This window comes from Chinchilla lanigera, unplaced genomic scaffold, assembly GCF_000276665.1.
Source record: "Chinchilla lanigera isolate Chin_1 unplaced genomic scaffold, ChiLan1.0 scaffold00029, whole genome shotgun sequence".
NCBI classification, from domain to species: Eukaryota; Metazoa; Chordata; class Mammalia; order Rodentia; family Chinchillidae; genus Chinchilla; species Chinchilla lanigera.
In genome coordinates, this window is record NW_004955430.1 from 8586864 (window position 1) to 8600042 (window position 13179).

The window sequence follows — 13179 nt, forward strand, 5'->3', positions numbered from 1 at the left end:
TTCCTGATGTATACTTTCTTGGTGGTCTCTCTTTCTCTCTGTACCTATCTATGTGTACAGATAGATAGATAGATACAGATTAATTTAATCATAAGAAATTGTAGCTTTTGGTGTGAATCATAGGCTGTCTTTAAATTATTTGATAGTAGTCCATATATCTTGTGTTCAATGAACTTAAAATTTAAATACTTTCTTAATAATTTTACTTTCAAAATTCTCAATTTCTAATGCCTTAGTTTACTTCTGTCTATTTGAACCATCAAAGTTGGGTTTGGAAATAGAAAATTACTAGGCAAACTGCCGTAGGGAGTTAAAGATCAAGCATATTTTCTTTCTTGGTAATGCATAGCCTAAGTATGTATCCTAATTGTTTCTCCTCGAGTAAAACCCTTGCTGTGTCTTGGCCGCCTGCCATACCACTGTAGGAGGTGGCTGCTTGCCTGGGAGGAAGGTGTCGGTGACGTGTGCTTCAGGTAGAATCAGTGCTGGGCTGGCTGGCCGTGGAACTGTGTGGATTGATGGGGGGGTGCAGAGCCATTTCCAGATCCTGCTTCTGTGCTTTTTATTTCCTTCCTCTTCAAGGGTCATCCTGGGCACCAGAAGGTATGCCTTGCATATTTGCTGAATGACTGAAAGAAAATCATTAACATTTTAGCCCCTCACTAACTCTGGAACTGAGAGCCAGTCCCCAGGGTGGATAGAAAGAATGGTGGAGCCCCATCCCCAGGCTTCTCTGGTGAAACTGGTAGGGACCAATTCTTCTCTTTGTTTAGATTTTTAAAAGTCATGAAGAAGACTGTGGGCTGAGGTCAGGCCATTCTCTGCATGACAGTCTTGGGCCCAAGGCCGTCAGCTTGGAGAACACTAGAGGATGGAGGGAGCGAGAAGGAAGGGCAGACCAGAACTGGAGCTCATTGTGTGTGTGCTGAGCAGAGGAGACAGGCTGCCTTTCTCAGCTCTGTTGCTACAGGAGCTTCCGTACTTAAACACATAATCAATTAATGGGACCTGAATAAGGCTGGTGTCACCATGTAGCCTCTGCCCTATTTTGAGTTTTGTCAGGTTTTAAACAAATACGGTTTTGGTCAGCTATTGTCAGCTTCTTAAAGACTGGGATGAGTTCTGAGAAATGTGTGTTAGGTTGTAACAGAAAATGCCCCCTCACCCTCACCCAGCCAGTATGCTTCAGTTTGTTAGTTGCCCAGGTAATAGTTCCAGTTCTGGTTGCTCCTGTCTCTTCGAAACGGCTGGTCACTATGATGCACACTGTATAAACCAGTCCCCAACTGACAAGCCATTCTGCCTCTCTACTTCCCGCTTGCTTATCCCATTTAAGCCCTAATCACCAGAGATCAGGAGCTGATATTCTGGGAATGATCCTGATCAGTGCCTGTTGATATAAATAAATCTGCTTCCAAATCCTGGGTGGTGTTTTGGTGTTTCTACCTGCCGTAGCAAGGAGATTCTGTTGTGTGAGCATTCATAGAACGTACTTCACAAACTGAGATGGGTGTGACATCTCCCGGTGATGTAACCTTATGAGACTGCTGTTGTATATATTATAGTCCCGTCGTTGACTAAAACGTCATTATTTAGCATATGACTATTTGATCTCAGATTTGGATTTGGCAAGAGGAAGAGACGGGCTGTTGAGCTGACAGGCATATCAAAGGCCACTCCAGGAAATAATCTTCTGCATTTCACAGGTGAGAGGACTGTGAGAAGCTCTGAGCTGCCACAGGAATCCTGACTTACTGATTGGTTTCAGAGCGTTCTGTTTGGGGGCTGGGCTGTAGAGCCGGACACTGAAGAGGCCTAGGATAAAGCATGCTGTGATTCAGGGCTAGGGAGCTATCAAGGGCTCCTTCCACCCAGTAAAGGCAGCCGGCGGGGAGAGACCCAAAGGTACAGAGAAAAAGCCCAGCAAAGGCGTCTGTGCCAGGAGTGGAGAAGCAGGGCGAATGTCCTCAGTGCAGCACAGGATGGGAGCATAAGGAGGTGCTGCCTTCTCCCTCTGTCTAGCCAGCGCCGTGCTGTGTACCTGCCGTTGTCAGAGAGGAAGGGCCGTCTCTCCTGGAGAGTCCAGCTCTGCCTCCCACCCTGCTGCCGACTCACCGTCACCATCTGTGAACCGCTGAGATGGGCCAGGGCATGATCTTTGTGTGCCTGCAGTGTAATTCCTTAAAGCTCCGTCGCTCCAATGCTAAGTGCTAAGTGGCATTTTCTGGTCTGCTGGCCAAGGAAGTCCTATTCCTTATCCAAGCCAAGCCAATCCATATCTCTTTGATACTCAAATGAATGAACTCCAGCAAGGATGGCTGGTAATTTTCAGTGTGGTGGCGGAATGGTGTAGATTAGAGAGAGCCCTTCAGCCAGACTCCCCAGGTTCAACTCTCAGCGATACTACCTGCAAGGTAGATGACCATGAGCAAGTCACTTGACTGCTGTATGCCTTATTTAAAGGTATACACCTACATCTTCATGTGAAAAGGTGCTACTACTACGACGTCCTTTGTAGGCCGGTTGTGGGGATTGAATGTGGTCATGCATATAAAATACTGGCACAGTATGCATGAACATATTGTCATCATTTGCTACTCCTTGTCCTATTCAGGAAGGATTTCAAGAGGCTGGATAGTTTAGATTCAGTTCATTAATTTAAAACCTTCCTATGGGTAGGAACCCAGTCTTGTTTAGTACTGTACATGGCATATAGTAGGTATTTGTTTATGTAAGGGCTTTCCCAGAGCAGATGAGATGGAGTAAAGGACTTAGTGAGGACCCTCTGGCCTTTACTAAGGGCCAGTTTGTGAGACTGTTTCTTGTGACAAGAGAGTGGATTAATATGACGCATGAATCTTTCTTAAATTTTAAGTATATGAGCACCATTGTTTACTAGAAAGTGGAATAAACACTTGACCTTCCCCAAGTAGTTTACTCTCAAAGGGGCTTTCTGTTAGGCAAGGAGCATGTCAGCACCAACAGGGCGTCTGCAGGTGGATGTGCAGCCCTGAGATAGGGATGTTCCCTGGGATCCTAGTTCTTGTCCCTAGCTCCTACTTTAAAAAAAAAGAGAAAGAAAAAAAAACTTATTATGAAAAATTCCACGTATGTCACAGTAGGAGAGAAAGCAAAATGAATTCCCATTAGTCCACCACTCAGCTTCAATTACTGTCAGTGTCCTGCTGTTCTTGTCCTGTCACCTGTAAATTCTTACGTATCTCTCACAGACATCACACCACAATGTCATCACCATATTCAACAAGTAATAATAATTCCTTAATATCATCTGAGACCCTCTGTGTTGTGTTCTCCCATGGCCTCAAAAGTCCACACACTGCATTAGGTTGATGTGTCTTTTAAATTTCCTTTAATCAGTGGCACCCTCCTAACTACCTCGTGACTCATTGTGGAAGACACTGGCTCCTTTGTCCTATAGTTTTCCACCATTTGAACCCAGTGTAATGCATCCTCAGGGGTCATTTAACATTATCCTTTACCCTCTTACATGCAAACTGGTCCTTAAATCTAGAACTTACTTAGAGTCAGAGTCAAGGTTTTTTTTGCGGGTGAGGCTTCATTACAGATTGGTGTGTGTATTCCTGATGGCACTTACATCTTCCACCTTCACTGTCAGAACGGATCAGTGGTTTTGGCTTCTGTCAGCCTCATCCATCCAATATAAAGTTCTCCATCAACCTTTTGCCTAATTGTCTTAGCAGCCACTGATCATTGCCTATATCTGTTATTTCATTAAGGATTAATTATCCATTCCTGTTACTTCCTGCATTCATTACCTGTGATCCTTTTGTAATGAACATCTCCTTATCAACTTTGATTACCATGAGATGAGTGCAGGATCAATTCTGGATTTCTTTCCTCTCATAAGTTAACCTATTATGACATGGTGACTTAGCAGTCTCTAAAAGGTGACCAGTGAGATCTTTTTAGAATGACAGTATGAATGAAGTCAAGGCTTTTTATACATGTTTTCATTCACTGCAGGCAGTCTTTTGTTGCTCACCTTGTTTCAGGTTGCCCCTGTTGTGTCAGTGGCCCACACGAAGTCACAGGGGTTAATGGCGTTACGGGCTTGTAAGAGATGCTCTACTAAACAAGTAGGAAAGTGTTTTGAGAATGGACTAGTTAACATGGTGGGTGCTGCTGCTATAACAAAAAAGATGCATTCTGAATAGTGACTGTTGCCTTGGCAACCAGAAGGTCTTGGTGATTTGGATAAGATGGGGAGAGGGAGTGAAAACCTAGAATGGGTTTCAGAACAACTGGGGATATAATGAGAGAATGTGGATAATAATTTCAAGGAAAGGGAAGAAACGAAATGGAATAACTAGAAAGGGAAGTGGGGTCAAAAAATGGCCACTTATTTAGTTTTGTTTTGTTTTTTGAACTTTTGAGACTAGGAGAGAGCTGTGGGACATTTTGTACCATGCTGTGCAGACAATGCTCAGGAGGATTAATTCTGGACGCACAGCTACAGATGTGTGCAGGCATGCCTACAAGTACAAACATGTGCACGCAATGACTGGCAAACAATTTAAGGTCATATGTCTCGGGAGATGTTTTTTTTCCTGAATGGAAAACAATTTCCTTCATTCCTGTGTATTGCAGATGATCATATACTGATAATTTGACCTCAGATGTGTTATTTCATTTTTACTTTAAATCATTTCAAAGAAGTGTACTGTTCTCATCTTAGAGAAAATCATGAGATGTCTTTTCTTTAATATTACTCTTCCCTAATATGTGCACAAACAATCAGTCTGGTGATAATATAAAGCTATCTACTAAGCCATCATTGAATCAAGGCATGCATTTTAAAATGTTGTGTACTCAGGAGTGTAGGCTTTCTTGGGTGTTGATCAGCCTTCTTGATCTGGTTTGTTCTGAGTTCTTAAAGCCTTGCAGGATCCCATTAGATTAACCTAGTCCCTGCCATCTCATTCCCATGTCTCATTGTGCTGTACTTGAGCCTAAGATCTGTCTTTTCTTTTTCTTTGTAATTATCTGATAAATATGAACTAAAAATTTAATACTGTGGAAGTATGCACACTAAAACACTGAGGGCTGCTTTTCTCCTATTGCTTTCCCATACCTGGAAGGAAACTCTGTGTAAAGAGCTCACTGGTTATCCATTAAGACATCTTATGGTACAAACACCTTGTGTACATGTACAGCTTATGTGCTGTGTATCTCTTTTCTTTCTTTACACATTTTCAGGTTATGGATGTATACCATAATGTGTTTAACCATGTTCAGCGGTAGACCTTTAGATTGCATTTTGCGCTATTACACACAGTACTGCAGCACATAGATTGGTTTGTATAATTTTTATACATGTAATCCTATAGAGTTCCTAGAAGTATTACTTAAGGATCAAAAATTGACTGTTATTGCCAAATTATCCTATTCCATGCCTAATCAGTTTATATTCTAATAAGGTATGAACATGTCCATTTCTAGCCAGCACTAGATATCCTCAGTGTTAAAATACTTTGTCTCCTAACTTATTGGATGAAAGATAGTTTTTTAAAAGTTAACCATTTTCTGATTGTTCCATTGCATTTTTTTATTACAGTGTTTAAGCCTTCTGTTTCTTTTGAGAAAGATGCATTCATGTTGTAGGTGTGTTTTAACATCTTACTGATTTATAACTATAAAGTGGTAATTTTTGTACATTTTATATATTACAAATATCTTTCCATAGTCTGTTGCTAGTACCTAAATTGTTTGTTGTAACTTATACCAGTGGTTTCTAAATTGTGTCTATTTTGCACCATGCTGTCCTTTCCCTTTGTTTCTTTGGATATATTCTCTTCTGATAATTTACAGATCCTTAATTTACTGGAGATTAGTTTTTGTACTTGATGGGGGATATGACTCCAACTTTTCCACACAACTCTCCAGCTGTCCAAAGTCTGTACCAGGGATGGCGAACCTGTTAGAGCTTTCCATGATACAAACAGCCTGCTGCGGCATGCGTGCCATAGGTTAGCCACCATTGGTGTACTTTCCCCATGATTTCAAATGCTTTTTAAGTCACATACTAAATTCTCACCAATGTATTTTTCCTCCAAGACTTCCAACTGTTCCATGGTCTGTTTTGCTTTGATAAGTCTGCTTTGATGTCATGTTGTTTTAACTACTTTTTTAAAACATTTTATAATTTTTTTTATTTTAAAGAGAATAAAAAACAATAATAACACAGACAAAAACAAAACAAAGCAAAAAGGATAAAAGTGATACAGGGTTAAAGGATAAAAATGATACAGAGTTTCAAAACAAAATGATAGGAATTAATAGTGGTTGTTATATTAGAAATTGTTATCTTCAATGACCTGAAATACTTCATTCCAAGCTCTTCTTGACTTGATGGTTTGTGTTGAGAAATCTGCCCTGATTCTGATGGGCTTTCCTTTGTAGATGATGTTATTTTTCTCTTAACAGCTTTTAATATTCTGTTCTTTTGTAGAATTTCTGGGATCTTGATTATTGTATGTCTGGGTGTAGCTTTATTTTGGTTATGGCTCATTGGAGTTGTATGTGCCTAGGGGCATTTTGCTGCGAATGTCGTTTCATTCTTTTTATGGCTGAATAATATTCCCTCCTATCTATCCCATATCTTGTTTATTCATTCATCTGTTGAGGGACACCTGGGTTGATTCATATATTAGCTATTTTGACTAGTGCAGCAATAAACAGTACAGCCAACAGGTATCACTTTTGTATGCTGACTTCATTTCTTTTGGACATACTGTATACCCAGAAGTGGAATAACTAGATCATATGGTAGTTCTCTTTTTATTATTTGAGGAATCGCCATACTCTTTGCCATAGTGTCTATACTAATTCACATTCCTATGAGCAGTATATTTCTTTTTTTCCTCATCCTCACTGGCATTTATTTATATTTCATAATAACCATTCTAACTGAGGTGAGATGGTATCTCATTGTAGCTTTTTTTGCATTTCCCTGACAGCTAATAACATTGACCAAATTTTTCATATATTGGCCATTTTAAAATTCAGTTATTTGGTTTTTTAAAGGTTTTTGTTTTAAGTTCTCTGTATATTCTGGATTTTAATTCTCTGTCAGATGAGTACCCAGCAAACATTTTCTCCCATTCTGTAGGTTATTTCTTCACTCTTTTGTTTCCTTTGCTCAGAAGAAGCGTTTTAGTTTGATGTAATCCCATTTGTCAATTTTTGTTTCCTGTGCTTTTGGTATCCTAGCCAGAAAATCATTGCCTGAACCAGTATCTTGAAGTGTTAACCCTATATTTTCCTCTAGTGCTTTCCAAGTTTCAGGTCTTAAAATACAGTTTGAGTTGATCTTTGTGCAGGGCAAGAGATAGAGGTCAAGTTTAAAGTATCTGTTTGTGGATGTATCCGTTTTCCCCAGTGCTACTTGTAGAAGATGCTGTCATTTCTCCATTGTATGTTTTGCCATCTTTGTTAAGAATCAGTTGGCTCTAGATGTGTGAGTTTACTTCTGGGTTCTGTCATCTGTGGCAATAGCGTATGAGTCTGTTTTGATGCCAGTACCATGCTGTTATGGTTACTGTAGCTCAAGAGTATATTTTGAAATTAGTTTTGTGATACCTTCAGGAATAGTATTTTGGCTCAAGATCAGGTCTTTTGTGCTTCCATATGAAATTTATGATTGTTTTCTCTAGTTCTATGAATAATGTTACTGATGTTCTAATGGGGGTTGCATTGACTCTGTAGAGTGCTTTGGGTAATATGGACATTTTAACAGTATTCTTCCAATCCTTGAACATGGGATGTCTTTCTACTTTTTAGTGTTGTCTCAAATTTCTAATCATGGTTTTATAATTTTCACTGTAGAGGTCTTTAGTGTCTTAGTTTATTCCTCCCTAGGTGTTGTGTTTGTGTGTTTTGTAAATGGGGTTGCTTTCATGATTTCATTTTCAATGAATTATTGGTGTATAGAAAAACCACTGATTCTGTCCTACTTTACTGAATTTATGAGTTTGAATAGTCTTTGATGGAATCTAAGTTTTTCTATGTGTAGAATCTTATCTGTAAAGAGGGATAGTTTGGCTTCCTTTTTTCCTATTTGCATGTCTTTTACTTCTTTTTGTCACCTATTTTCTCTCACTAAAATTTCTGGTAATACGTTAAGAGCAGTATAAGTGGACACCATTGTGTTGCTTCTGTTTACTGGAAATGCTTTCAGTTTTTCCCCACGTTCATTATGGTATTAGCTAGGGGTTTGTCATATATAGCCTTTATTACACTGATATATGATCCTTTCTACCTAATTTGATCAGGGCTTTTATTATGAAGGAATATTGAACTTCATCAAATGCTTTTTCTGTAGCTTGAGATGACTGAGGTTTTTATTCCTGATTCTGTTTCTGTGTAGTATTATGCTTATTAATTTGCATATGTTGAACTGTTCTTCCAACTTTGGGGGGAAAAACAGCTTCATCATGGTGTATGATCTTTTTGATATGTAGTTGAATTCGGTTTACTAATATTTTGATAGTTTGGCATTTATGTTCTTCAGGGATACTGGTATACTATTATTTTGTTGACTTTGTCAGGTTTTGGTAATGGTACTTTTGGCTTTTAATAATTTTGGAGGATTGCCCTCCTTTTCAACTTTATGGAATAGTCTTGAGAAGGATTGGTATTAGTTCTTATGAAAGTTTGGTAAACTTTAGCTGTGAAGCCATCTAGTCCTGAAATTTCTTTATTAATATCTTTATTACTGATTCAGTCTTACTGCCTGTTACTGGTCTATTCAGGCGTTTTTATCTTTTTAAAAATTTTAGTAGATTATATGTATCCAGAAACTTGTGCGTTTCTTCTAGATTTTCCAGTTTGTTAACATGTAGCTTTTCAGAGCAATCCCTAATAGTCTTTTGTTATTTCTGTGGCTTCAGTTGTAATGTCTGCTTTTTCAACTAATTTTTAAAGTTTGGATTCTCTCTCTATCCCTCCCTCCCTCTTTTTCTGCCTAGCTAGCTACCTAGCTACCTAAAAGTTAGTTTTTCTTTTCAGAGAACCAACTCTTTATTTCATTGATTCGTTTTGTTTTGTTTTTGACTTGCGTTTATTTCTCCTTGGATCTTTTCTTTCCTGCTATTAATTTTGGGTTTGATTTGTTTTTGCTTTCTACGTCCTTTAGATGCATTATCAGGTTAGGTGTTTTTTTTAAATGTTGACATTTATTGTTACAAATGTTCCTCTTAGTACTGCTTTTGGTGCATCCCTTAGGTTTGGATATGTAGTGTTTCCATTTTTACTTGTTTCAAAGAATTTTTAAATTCCCCTTTTGATTTTCTTCTGTGACCCACTGTTGATGCAAATGTATGGTTCATTCTCCTTATGTTTAATTTCTAAAGTTTCTCTTGTTATTAACATCTAGCTTCATTCCATTGTTATTAGATAAAGATACAAAACATGATTTTTTAAAAAAATTGTTAACACTTGTCTTGTGGGCTAATGTATGGTTTATTCTAGAGAAGCTGCACATGAAAAAGAATTTGTATTTTGCAGCTGTTGGAGTGTTCAGTAAATGTAGTCTATTTGGTCTATAGTTTAATGTTTTTTTGCTGATGTGGGGGGGGGACCTGGATGATGTATCTATTGATATGAGTGAGATATTAACATCCCCAACTATTATTGTGTTGGAGCCTATCTCTCCCTTTAGGTGTCACAACGTTTGTTTTATAAAATGTGGTGCTTCAAAATTAGGTGCATATAGATTTATATTATATCTTCTTGATGAACGGATCTCTTGATCAATATATAGTGACCTTTGTCTCTTAATGTTCCTGTCTTGAAGTCTGTCTTGTCAGATACAAATATAGCTATTCCTGCTTGTTTTAGGGTTCTGTTTGCTTGGAATATTATTTTCCATCCTTTCATTTTCCGATTGTGTGTGTCTTTACTAGTGAGATTAATTTTTTTTGTACAGAGCATATTCTTTTTTTAATCCAGTCTGTCAGTTTTGTCTTTCAATTGGCCACTTACATTTAGAGTTATTGAAAGGTACAGACTTAGGCTTACCATTTTGTTGACATTCTTCAGTTGTCTGAAATATTTGTTCATCTTTGTTATTGGATGGTTTACTACTCTTATGTTTGATTCTTTTCTGTTTCTCTTTGGTATATCTGTTCTTCTTTGGGGTTTACACTTTCACATGCTGTCATGATGGCTGGTAGTTTTCTTTCACTTATAGATACAGGAATCCCTTAAGCATCTTTTGTAAGACTGCTGTAATGATCATGAATTCTCTGTTTTTACTTACCTTGCAGTGTCTTTATTGCTGCACTACTGAAAGATAGCCTTGCTGGGTGTGGCAATCTTGGTTGGCAGTTATCTTCTTTAAGGAACTGAAATATGTCATCCCATGCCCTCCCGGCCTCCAGGGTTTCTCCTGAGAAACCTGCTGTTAGTGTAATGGGGTTCCCCTTAAATGCTTGGCACTTTAAAGATTTTAAAATTCTTGTTCTATACTTTTGACAACTTGACTCTAAAATGTCATGGTAAAGATACATTCTGGTCATGTTTATTTGGGGTTTTATAAGCTTTCTTGTACAACATGGATGGAATAATGTAAATCCACATGTTTGCTAAGATTAGAGAAATTTTTGCTGTCTCATTGAATAGATTTTCTGTGCTTTAGCCTTCATTTCCTCTTCTTAGGATATGTCAGTGATGCAGACGTTTGGTTATTTAATAGTGTACCGTGCAATTGAGTGGTCTCTATTCTTCCTTTTTTCCTGACTGTGATACTGCAAAAGCTGTCTTTACATGCCAGTGTTCTTTGTTCCGTTTGATGTAGTCTATTGTTGAGGCTTTCAACTAAGTTTTTTTATTTGATTTGTTGTGTTTCATTTCCAAGATTTCTGTGTGGTTCTTTTTCAAAATCTTTGTCTCTTTGCCGAATTTTCCTTTCATATTCTGCATTATCTTATTAATTTAGCTGTTTATTTTCTTGAATTGCATGCAATTTCTTAAAATCTTCCATTTGAATTATCAGGCATTTTATCCATTTCAGCATCTCTGGAATCTGTTAGTAGACTTGTGGTCTTTAGGAGGTGCCTTGCTGTCTTGTTTTCCATGTTTGTGTTCCTGTGTTGAGATTTATACATCTGCTGGGATGGTTATTTTTACTTTTATGGGATGGCCCTAGTAAGCAGCTTTCCCCTAGGATATGTTTGGGATATTGGTTATGCAATGTTGTTTATTTCTAGCTTGGCACAGTAGCATAATCTCTGTAGTTTCTTTGGCTGTGATTAGTGAGTTTGGGCATAGTGTGTATTGTATCAGAGACCCATTGTCTCCAGATGTCATGCAAGAATGGGGCAGGCTAGCAGTTCACGTGGGTGTGGCATAGACAACAGTATGTCCCTGCAGTGGGAATGTTAGCCCCTGTCCAGTGATGGGGACTCCCTGTTGATGTTGGCTCTGTTACTTATAAGGGTCTCAGGCACTGGCTGTACTAGTAGGAGCACTTGTCCTCTCACTAGATACCGGTGCAGAACCATTAGGAAGGGTAGGGGCAGGAATCACACTGCCCCTCGTGTTGCCTTGCACCCAGTTTTGTCCGCACTATGTGATCAGACAAGATATTCTAGCTATGGGCAAGTTCTGTAATTCTGCATCTGGGGACGGTGGGGACTTGTGTATGTGCAGTGGCAGCAGGACTTGCGTTCCTCTCTTCTAGAGCTGTGGGTATGCCTACCCAGGAGAGGGGTCTCGGGTCCTCTTCAGGTATGTCTGCTTCTGAACAGGGCCATGGTCAGTACTTTTGCCTCCTGATTCTTTCAGTTGTATGCCCATCAGCGAGGGGCTAGAAATGGGTTGCATGTGGAGCCAAGCAAATTCCTTCTAGCTGCGGTGCTTGTGGGAGCCAGAGAGAGCAGAACACGGCTGGAACTGGTCAGTTTCTTTGTGAACCTTCGTAGGACGTACCCCAGGGCCAGGTGACAGCCAGAGCCACAGAGTTGTGCAAAGCTGCCAAAGCAGCCAGGCATGATGGTGCACCCCTCTATTGCCCGCATTCTTGGAGACTGAAGCAGGAGAACCACAAGTTTAAGCCTAGGTTTCTTCTTCTTTTGGTCTCTTAATAGAAAAGGACTGGGTATGTAGCTCAGTGTGAAGGCCCTGGGCTCAATCCCCAGTTGTGGGGAAAAAATTAAAAAGACTGCTGAGTCAGTGAAACTATAGAGTTACTATTCTCATTGACAGGCACCTGGGGGCGGGAACTGCCTTTAGCCCTGGCACCGGGGTGGAACCGCACACAGCTGGCAGTGTCCCTAGTCTGAGAGGACAGACAGGCTCCCCGTGTGCTCTATGGCACAGCTGACTCTCAGTACAGCACTTACAGAGGTAACTCTGTGGAGCCCGTTTGGTTCCTGAGACAGTTAACCATCAGGGAATATCTGTGGGGTCCCAGAGATGGGAATATGCAGCGTTCCTGAGCCCCTCGTGTTGGTCCAGGTTCAGCAAGTAATACTGTAAGTTCCTTCTCAAGATGGCTCCTGGCTGTAGCACCCAGGGGTTCACTGAAAGATGGTGTGAATTCCTTTTCTAAAGCCAGACTACTGTGAAAATTTCAGGTTACTTGTCTAGTTCGGCTGCAAAGCTATAAGGCTTGCAGAACTTTCCAGTAGCTAGGACTCTAACCATGTGGGGCCGAGACTTCCTCTCTCCAGGCTGTGGAATTCAGGCTGCAGGTGTTGGGATATTTTTCTTATTGTGTCATTGACCCAGGTCGTTGGATATTACAAGGTTTCTATTTATCTCCACATTTCTGTGTTCTCTTATCACTCACCCCAGTAGGAACTACACACTTGTTACTTTGATTCTTCCTTGTTGGGGGCCAGATAAGTGTTGAGTGCTTCTACATGGCCATCTTCTCTTAATTACTTTTTCTTTTTTGTATATTCTGTATATTCTTTACTATTTTTTTTCCTTTCCAAGTTGTTGAAGCACAAATTTATAATGGTAAGGATGGGGAAACAGTAACTCTGCACTTAACAATTCATTGGTGGCCTGGATTTTGGTTTGAACTCTGTTATCAATTGAACACTACTGTAGTACTTGACAAGTACTTTGTTTTATCCATTAAATTGGCTCATATCTCTGGTAGGCAAGAGTGAACAGTTCTCCCCCCCCCCC